The sequence below is a fragment of the Puma concolor genome, chromosome A3 (assembly GCF_028749965.1).
Source record: "Puma concolor isolate L17-30 chromosome A3, mPumCon1.1.hap2, whole genome shotgun sequence".
Lineage (NCBI taxonomy): Eukaryota > Metazoa > Chordata > Mammalia > Carnivora > Felidae > Puma > Puma concolor.
This window is the reverse complement of record NC_141669.1, coordinates 54,463,082-54,473,418: the sequence shown is the minus strand read 5'-3', so window position 1 is coordinate 54,473,418 and position 10,337 is coordinate 54,463,082. Positions and strand designations below refer to the sequence as shown.

At 43.4% G+C, this 10,337-nt stretch overlaps 1 long non-coding RNA gene and 1 pseudogene across 1 annotated transcript; one reads left to right on the top strand and one right to left on the bottom strand.

The window, feature by feature from the left end:
• Nucleotides 1-161: 161 nt before the first annotated feature.
• LOC147582453 (uncharacterized) lies at nucleotides 162-4,231 on the top strand. Its single transcript, XR_015249139.1, has 2 exons — nucleotides 162-275; nucleotides 3,586-4,231. It is a non-coding gene; the product is annotated as an uncharacterized LOC147582453 (long non-coding RNA).
• A 3,855-nt stretch (nucleotides 4,232-8,086) lies between these two features.
• Nucleotides 8,087-9,019, bottom strand: LOC112868910 (large ribosomal subunit protein eL15-like; annotated as a pseudogene).
• Between the last annotated feature and the right edge of the window lie 1,318 nt (nucleotides 9,020-10,337).

The window sequence follows — 10,337 nt, the reverse complement described above, 5'->3', positions numbered from 1 at the left end:
ATGAGTATTTGACTAGCTTCCAGAGCCAAGTGCAAAAGCCTATTAACTACTCTTCCAGAACTTTTCTGGAGTATTTTGCTTTCTCCAGGACAACGGTTCTCAAGATGTAGACGGGGGGTGGGGGGGGGGGTGGGCAACAACAGATGGGAACACATTGGAAATGCAAATTAGCAGGCCGCGCCATAAACCCACTGAATCACAGTCTCTGGAGGTGGGGTCCAGTCTCTGTTTTAATACGACCTTCCGCTAAAATTTGAGAGCCACTGCTCTAGAAGGTAAGCACAGTACTGGTTTCTGGACCAGAAACAACACACCTATTGTTGGACAGATTGAAGCCACAGGCACAATAACCTTTGTGGTTTCTATGGCCCAGAGAAGTGTCCAAGAGGGTGGGTGGGGCTGCAGGCCTGCGTTAGGTGTGGGTTTGGACACCGAGCAGGCTGTGCTTCCTTAGTGCAGTTTACATTCTGGAGGCCACAGGTTGGCTTCCAACTGCTGGTTCTTCGCGGAACATTCATTCTAGACCTCAGTGCAGTCCAAGGCTTGCCCCCTTACTCTCTTTTAGATCCTGACTGAAGTGTGACTTTTCCACTCAGGAACAGGCCCTGGGTAGGGGCCAGTCTTTCTTCCCTATCTTTAATTTCCTTCCCAAAAAGAAAACTCCTGCCTTGCTCCAAATCTGCCTCCAGCCACCACTCTCTCTTTTCTTCCCTTCAGAGCCAAATGGCATAAAAGAGTTGTCTACACTTTTAATCTCTAGTTTTTCACCTCTCACTCAAACCACTGAAACCAGTTTCTGTGTCCCAATATTCCCCCACTCCCACCCTGGCTGCTCTACTCAAGACTGCTCACAACATCCATGTTGCTCTACCTGAAAAATCCTTCTCAGTTATTACCTTTCTTGACCCCTGGAACATCGAATGTTGAAGATTTCTCCCGCCTTTTAATAATCTCTTTCCTTGGCAACACAACTGCCAATTTTTCCTACAACTTTAATGGTTACTCCTCTGTCTCCCCCTGCAAGGTTTCATCTGCCAGCCTCTTAAATGTTGGTGCTTTTTGGGACCTCCTTCCAGGCACTTTTCTTTCCCCATTCTTTTGTGATTGAAAAACTTCAGGAAGTTTATACCAGTTAGCATTTTTTTGTGTGTTTTTTTAAATTAATTTATTTTTTTAATTTACACCAAGTTAGTTAGCATATAGGGCAACAATGATTTCAGGAGTAGATTCCTTGATGCGCCTTACCCATGTAGCCCATCCTCGCTCCCACAACCCCTCCGGTAACCCTCTGTTTGTTCTCCATATTTAAGAGTGTCTTATGTTTTGTCCCCCTCCCTGTTTTTATATTCTTTTGCTTCCCTTCCCTTATGTTTATCTGTTTTGTATCTTAAATTCCTCATATGAGTGAAGTCATATGATATTTGTCTTTCTCTGACTAATTTCACTTAGCATAATACCCTCTAGTCAGTTAGCATTTCAATCAGCCATCAGAATATGTGTTTCTTGCCCTTACAAAAACTGGATAAAAAAAAAAAAAAAAACCTTTGCTGAGTATTGGTTATTTACATTAATGATGTGGTGAAAAATAAAAGTTTAGAAACTGCATACAGTATGATCCCATTTATGTAAAATTATTTGTGTACATATTTGCATAGAGGTGCCAGCTTCCTCTCTTTTTCCCTTTCCCTGGCTGTTTTCAGTTCCTTAATATGTCAAATTATTTCCCACCTCAGTGCCTTTGCACAAATTGCTCCCTCTGTGGGGAATGCCTCCCTCCTCCCACCTCTCTCTATCTTTTCTTTTCCTTTTCCCCTCCTTTTTTTTTTTTTTTTTTTAATACCTTGTATTAATTCCCCCTGGTCTGAATATAAGGTAGGGATATTTTCCTTAAATATCCTACCTTAGGTGGCCTTTCCTGATGCTTCTTTTTGTCCCCATTGAAATAGTCTCCTCTGTTATTCTCTCTCAACACACAGTCTCCTTTTCCTTCATAGCACATTATCACAACTTAAAATCATAAATTTGGGTATTGATTTTTCTAATGATACTTTTCCCTGCTACACCCTCAACTTTAAGAATGGCATGTCTGTCTCTTTACTCTTGTACCCCAGCTCCTAGTATAAAAGCTGGCACATAGTAGGTGGTCAAAAAAAGAACTAGTTGAGTGAATGAATGTCGTCACCTAAACCCTTTGTCAAATCCAGTACACACATTCAGTCTGTGTGATGACTGTGCAGACAGCAGAAAGAGAGGGCCTGGCCTCATTCACCCCTTACCTGACACATTCATTCACCATGATAATCAACAACTGATATTTTTCCTAATACCATTTCAATAAGATGTCAATTCTGTTTTAATTATTCCCTGGGAAGATTCCCAGACCATGTGACATGGGCCAAAAAGTCATTTATTTACTCATTCGCCATTTATTCAATAACTATTTTTTAAGGACGAAACTTTCCATTTCGATGAGATGAATGGAGCTAAGGAGTATAATGCTAAGTGAGATAAGACAGTCAGAGAAAGACAAATACCATATGATTTCATTCATATGTGGAATTTAAGAAACAAAAACAAAGAGAAGAAAAAGAGACAAATGAGACAGACTGTTAATTGTAGAGAACAAACTGATGGTTACCACAGATAGGAGGGAAGGATGACTTAAATAAGTGATGGGGATTAAGGAGTACACTTGTCATGATGAGCACAGGGTTATGTATGGAGTGTTGAATCATTATATTGTATACCTGAAACTAATATAACACTATGTTAACTGGAATTAAAATAAAAACTTTTGAAAATGATTAAAAAATAACTTTTTAAAATGTTTATTTTTTGAGAGAGACAGAGCATGAGTGGGGGAGGGGCAGAGAGAGAGAGAGAGAGAGAGAGAGAGAGACAGAATCTGAAACAGGCTCTAGGTTCTGAGCTGTCAGCACAGAGACTGACACGGGGCCCAAACTCAAGGACCTGATCGTGACCTGAGCTGAAGCTGGACGCTTAACCACTGAACCACCCAGGTGACCCCAAGATAACTATTTTTTAAATAATTAATTTATTTTTAAAATTCAAGTACATTTAACATATATTAGTTTCAGTGTACAATGTAGTGATTCAACAGTTTTATACATCAGTGTTCATTATGATAGACATACTCTTCATCCCCTTCACCTATTTCACCCATCCCCTCACCCGCCTGTCCTCTGGCAACCAACAGTTTGTTCTCCATATTTAAGAGCCTATTTTTTGTTTTTCTCTTTTTCCCTTGTTCATTTGTTTTCTTTCAATAACTATTGAATGCTTTCTCAATTATGGTCCCAGGCTCTATGCTTTTTACTAGGGATTGAGGCAGATGATGCTAGATGCCTTCCAATAATCACTTTCCCCTTCTTCTTTACTAGCCAACACTGACTTTACTCAGGTGGCAATGTGTCCAATCTAATAGTGATAATGATGATAACAATAATAATAATAATTCTAACCTCTCTTGCAACTAGGGCTTGTCATGTGGCCCAGTTCCATCAAATGAGACAAGTGTGGAAGACTGTCAGAAATGTCTGAAGAGGTTTTGCTTTCCTGCTGTAGGTGCTGGCCCTTCCTCCTGCTTGCACGGGGTGGGAATACTGGAGTCAAGGCAGCCACGCTTCAGCCATGACATCCCTGAGGAAGTGAACCAACAACTACCGGCAACCACCATCTTCCAGACTTCTTGTCGCATGAGAAAAAAATCGGCCACAATTTTGCCGATGCCACTGGTTAGTCAGGTTTCCTGTTACTTACAAATGATCAAAATCCTTGGTTCGAGGCTACAAAGATGAGCAAAACAAATCCTGGTCTCAGGGAGCTCCTAGAAGGGAGACGCTGTAAATCAATGAAGGCAGCCCTGGGGAACAAGGGCTACCCAAGGGCTATGTCAAGGGCCCACTGGTGGCAGGTAAGAGAAGTGAATGACGATTTCTGGGTGAGACGACGGCAGGAGGAAGGCTTCACACAAGAGGAACTCACTGTGTTGGGTGTTTAAAGAGAAATAAGACTAAGGTGCTCCTGCCATGGACGGCAGTGCCAGTGCAGACCTGGACCACCAGCACTGAGTCCCGGTTCTGCTGCTCACACTGGTCTCACTAGACTGTGAACCGCACACAGGCGCTCCAAGTTTATCTTCTTCTTGATTCTGTTCCCAGTGCCTGGCATTTAAGAGAGGCTCAAAATATACTTGCTGAATTGAAACCTCTCTGAAGTCCCATAGTCACCTTCTACCATATTTTATTTCATTAATCTGCTAATTATTTAAAGTCATTTACTCCCCCTAGAAAGTATATCACACAAGGGTGCCTTCCTTGGTAACTGAGATATCTCATCTGCCTAGAACAATGCCTGGCGCACAGTACGTACTCAACAAATACCTGTTGAGTGAATGAGCCCTAACTTTACTGATCTGCAAAATGTGGATAACAATATCTATCAAAAATGGTCAAGTGGATTAGAGAAAAATGCATGTCGAGTGTCTTGCACCGAGCTTGTCATATGGGTAGGTCTAACAACGCTGTTGTCTTCTCCTGTAAAACTTTGAGACCCACTCCTGACACGTCTATAAGCAACAACACCTGAGGTCAGCAGCCTAGTCTGTTCTTCCTAGAACAGGTTTGAGCATCTCTGGGGGCCAATGTGGCAAGTTCCAGCAGATAAATGTTTACCTGAGGCATTGGAAAGCCTGCCAGGAAAGAATTTGTCCTGGGAAAGAATTCCTCTCTGGGAAAAACTCAGTATTCAAAAGTTTGATTCATGGGGCACCTGGGTGGCTCAGTTCGTTAAGCATTTGATTCTTAATTTCGGCTCAGGTCATGGTCTCATGCTTCGTGGGATCAGGCCCTGCATTCTTTCTCTCCCTCTCTCTCTCTCTCTCTCTCTGCCCATCCCCACTAGTGCTCTCTCTCTCTCTCTCTCTCTCTCTCTCTCTCTCTCTCTCTGTGTCTCTTTCTCTCTTAAAATAAATAAGTAAACAAACATTTTTTTAAAAGTGTGATTCAAGATCAGTGAACCTTGCTGTGCAGACGGCCTTTGGTCTAACATCCATGTACGCTGCCTGAGGCCCAGGAAGGGGGCTTGAAACCAAGGTGACACACAAAATAAGAGAGCTGCTTTGTTAAACATCCAAGCAGCTGGATGTTTAACATCCAGCTTGGATGTTAAAACATCCAAGACTGTGTCCAAGACTGTGTGAGCCTTGAGCCCTGGGTCATGCGGCTTTATTAGCAGGCTGCAGCAGCCCGTCTGGACAGGAGTAGTGGGAGGATTCTACATGGTGGGTGCCTTGGCCTTCTGGGGCTGATTTGGCAGCAAGTTGCAAAGCAGTTGAAGTAAATATGTAAATGATAGCAGAACAGAATCTGTTCCAAGCACATGTGATCCCAGGAATAGCTGGAAAGAGATGCAGATCATTAGAGTTTCTACAGAGATGGTAGGGACAGAGAAATATTGTAATGTGGCCCTATTTTTACCCAGAGATTGATTAAAGTTTCAAGAAATGTTGAAGAGGTAACAACAGAGATGATGCCATCTCCCCCTCCTCTTCCTCACACCCCTCCTCCTCCTTCTTCTTTTTGGAGATAATACCTTCTAATTATCACTCTAATTACATATAGCTCTCTCTACTCTCTGGTTTGTTGCTTAAGAGAAAAAAAATCTGTTCCTTTTTCTTAAAAATTCTAGAATACACATGTTATTTTTTTATCTTGAGAGAGTGGGGAAGGAGCAAAGGGAGAAAGAGAGAATCACAAGCAGGCTTCTCTCACAAACCGTGAGATCGTGACCTGAACCACTGGTATAAACATTTTAAAAGCAAAAGTCGTACTACTTTCGAATTTCCCCGTATCACTATACAAGCCTTGGAATTCCTCTGCTATTTTATGCTCAAAGGCTTATACCAACAGCCACCAAAACCTGGGCTTCCTTTATCATACTGCACCTGTCTGCTTTCATCTCCAAAGCCAGGAAAGTGTCCTTAGATTTGAGATCTGTGAGGAAGAGAAGACATGTGGGTCATTTGGGTTTGTTGCTGTGTATATGTAGCCATAGGACCTTGGCTTCTGGCCATGCAGGGTGTGCCCTGTATAATAACCCTAGGGGCCATGGTAACGTAGGCCTCAATGTGAATCACACCCCCTGAAGTTGTGCACCATAATACCCTGTGTCACAGGATATGGTCTGGGACTTTTCCTGTTGTTTTAGAGTTTTGGCTAAAGCCTCAAAGTCAAGGACATTGGATAATAAGGGCTCCAACATTTTAAAGTGATTAGAGACAACCCTGTGGGCTTCCTAAAAGATGCAGAAAAATGGTGACCACCCCCCCAACTCATCCTGGCAGGCCAACTGAAAATCATTTTATTTATTTATTTATTTATTTATTTATTTATTTATTTATTTATTTAAAGCATATTTTTTGTAATGTTTTATTTATTTTTGAGAGAAAGTGGGGCAGGGAGGGGGAGAGAGAAAGGAGACACAGAATCTGAAGCAGGCTTTAGGCTCTGAGTGGTCAGCACAGAGCCCAATGTGGAGCTCAAACTCACAAACCATGAGATCATGATCTGAGCCGAAGTCGGATGCTTAACTGACCGAGCCACCCAGATGCCCCTGAAAATCATATTTTAAGGCCCCAGGGTGCCCACAAGGAGTGTGGTATCTCATCTACTGGCCGCAGGCTTCCTGAACTATAGGAACTCTGGGTCTGCCTCTCCAGTTACTTGGGTAAAACATGGTGAGGGAGTCTTTGGAGTATCCCCAGGAGTTTGGGGGGTGAAGCCTAAAGATAGGAGGCTATCTGGAGCCTCCCACAATGGCACAGCAAAGAGGGAAGGAATAGGGGACCAGCTTGCACTCCTGACATTTGGAGGGACAAGGATGCAGGACTTTCCATGGAACAAGGAGATGCTGCAGAAGTGAGCCAGGTTGAACTCCTGCTCACGAGGGTCCCCAGGAGGGCAAGGGGCTCCAGCTTGCTGCATGGGTTATACCACCAGTGGCAGAAGGTGAGGGGAGTGGGTTGCAAGAGTGAGTGAAAGGGCTCAGCAAACTCATCTGTAAAGGACCAGAGAGGATATATTTTAGTCTTCCTAACCATATAGTGTCTACCACAACCACCCAACCCTGCCATTATAGAGCAAAAGCAGGCATGAGCAATACATAAATATATGGGTATAACTGTGTCCCAATACAACTTTATTTATGGACACTGCCATTTTCGTTTCATCTAATTTCATGTCATGAAATATTACTGATTTTTTTCCAGACATCAAAAAATGGAAAAACCATGCTTCTCTGCTGCTCAGATTTGCCCCGTAGGCCATTGTCTGCCAACGCCCTGAGCTAGAGGGTGTGTCACCCTGGAAAGGAACAGGGCAGAGAGCCACGGGCAGCCCCAGCCAAGGAAAAGGATGCTGCACCTTGATCCCAAAGCCCCTCCTTCTGCCCAGCCATAGGAGGCAGGTGTAGAAAGAGGAGGCTGGCTTCTGAGCCCAACCTAGGGAAAGGAAGGAAGCTCTCTGGTAGACGGAAAATGGAAGGTGTAAAGACATAGCTAGATTTCTTACCACTGGAGAGGACTGTGGGAAATACGATCATGTTTAAAGCTGAAGGAGACCAGAAAGTGACGGGACCTGCAGGCATTTCATCAAGGAGGTGGGAAGATCACAAGGACCATAGTTCAGCCCTTTCCTGAACTCTTACCTTATCTTACTGAACTGAGTCTATTCAAAACAATGGTTGCAGATATTTTAACAATTCCCTTTACTAGCCACTCCGAACTTAACCCCTTGTGTCGTCGTTCTTAGCAGATTTAAATAAATTTAAAATTTTTTATTTTTGAGAGAGAGAAACAGAGAGTAAGCAGGGGAGGGGCAGAGACAGAGGGAGACAGAATCCGAAGCAGGCTCCAGGCTCTGAGCTGTCAGCAGAGCCTGACCCGGGGCTTCAACCCATGAACTATGAGGATCATGACCTGAGCTGAAGTCAGACACTTAACCAACTGAGCCACCCAGGTTCCCCACCCAATTTATTATTTTTTAAGTAAACTTTTTATTCTTTTTTTTTTTTACTGTCCTAAATTGTTTATTAGGTAAGAATTTTACAAACATTACTTACATTAACGGTAATGGCAGACCTGGAGAGTACCGTGTCTTCTCCATGTCACACGGTGAGAACCACCAAGAACATGGTGGAACTTGGGGCCCTTTTCAAGGCCACATTTTTTTTTTTTAACATTTATTCATTTTTGAGAAACAGAGAGAGAGAGAATGTGAGCAGGGGAGGGGCAGAGAGAGAGGGAGACACAGAATCCAAAGGAGGCTCCAGGCTCCGAGCTGTCAGCACAGAGCCCGACGCAGGGCTCGGACCCATGAACTGCAAGATCACGACCTGAGCCGAAGTCAGACACTCAACCAACTGAGCCACTCAGGCGCCCCTCCAAGGGCACATTCTTATGGCCAGGACATGGCAGCCCTCACAGCTCCCTGTGCTTGTGGACTGATTTGGTGATTCACTGGGCGTCAGGATTTTTTCTGATAGCTTTATGGAATGGATCGATGAGAATGACCTCAAAGAATCTGTACGTGGAATCTTCACCAACCTGGGACAAATTCAAGACTCTCAGAGCCCCACAGTGGCATCTAGCTCACTCCTCTGTGACAGACTGAAGGCTTCAGGCAAACTTCAGCTGGTCAACACCGTGATGGACAGGCTTGCCATGGGTGGCGCCCTGAGGAACTGGGCATCTGCGGCCACCGCGTCGCACACGAATATGATATGTGACATAACCTTGCTTGGCCTTGTACCCCAGTCTGTGAGCTTTATTGAACCGGGCTGGGTGGGGGGCCCTGTCAGCACAGAGAGCTGGCATTACTGCCAGCAGCACACTCTGAGAAGAAAACGCATCGCGTGGGACTGCTTCTTCCTCCATAGCTCCTGGATGTCATAGTAAGCGCCCATCTTGGCTTGCCTTTGAGCTGACTGCTGCCAGCAGAGAGAAAGCGGTAAACTTTTTATCCCAAAGTCCTATTAGATTTACAGAAAAGTTGCAAAGACAGTACAAATTGTTTCTATCTGTCCCTTAATCGGCTTCCCCTGTTGGTAGCGTCTTACGTTACAATTATACATTTGCCAAAAGTAAGGAACCAGTATTACTAATTATTATAACTAAGGAACCAACATTAACAAAACTCCTCCATGGTTTATTTGGATTTCACTACTTTTTCTTTAATTCTTTTTCTGTTCCAGGATCCTATCCAGATATATTACATTTTCTCGTCATAGCTCCTAACATCTTCTGGCCTGCGACAGTTTGTCAGACTTCCCTTGTTTTGGTGACTTGGTGACTTTTACCAGCTTTGAAGAGTGCTGGTCTTCATATTTTGTAGAATGTCCCTCAGTGGGAATTTGTATGATATTATTCTCTTGGTTAGACTGGGGTTATGGGTTTTGGAGAGGAAGACCACAGAGGTCAAATACCCTTCTTATCACATCATGTCACGGTTGTCACAACAGTGTCACAACATACCGCTGTTGATGTTAACTTTGATCCTCTGGCTGAGGTGGTGTTTGTCAGGTTTTTCCACTGCAAAGTTGCTCTTTCCATCTTCCCTTTCCATACCCTACTTTTTGGAAGTATAGACAACATTCAAAGTGTGTGGAATTAAGCTCTACTTTGGAGGCAGGAGAGTCTACACAAATTAGTTGAAATTCTTCTATGTGCGATATGTCTTTTCTTCCCCCCATTTATTTTTTCAATGACTTGTATATCAGTATGGGCTGATATCAGGTTGGTGCCTGTGTCTCTGTGATTTTTTTTTTTTTTAAGCACTTCTTTACTTTCTGGCAATACAAGGTGCTCCGAGTTCACCTTGTATATTTCCCCAGCCCTAGAATCAGCCATTCTCTGTGGAGTCTTGGTTCCTTTCATTTAGAAACCAACATCTGGGTGTGGTGCTGAGTGTGCTTGTCCATTTACTTTTCACTCTCTTATTCCTTCATCTCCATCTGTTCCTTCTCTACAGGTGGTTTCTCCTTAGCTGATAAGGAACAACCATATTCAAGCACTTCTCCCATTAATCCTTCTTCATCCATGTCCCCCACTGGCAAGCTCCCTAGCTCTCTTTTCATTTCCATTCAAGCTCATAGCATGGTCACATCTTATATGAATTTGAAAGGGCTACATAAAAAGAGTAATAAAGTGTCACCTCATATGCAAAATATGAAATAAATGCAAATATTAAAAATTGTCAAATAAAGCACAGCTTCGGAGCTGGTAGCCTCAAGGGAATTGTGCCATTACCACATGGTGGTGC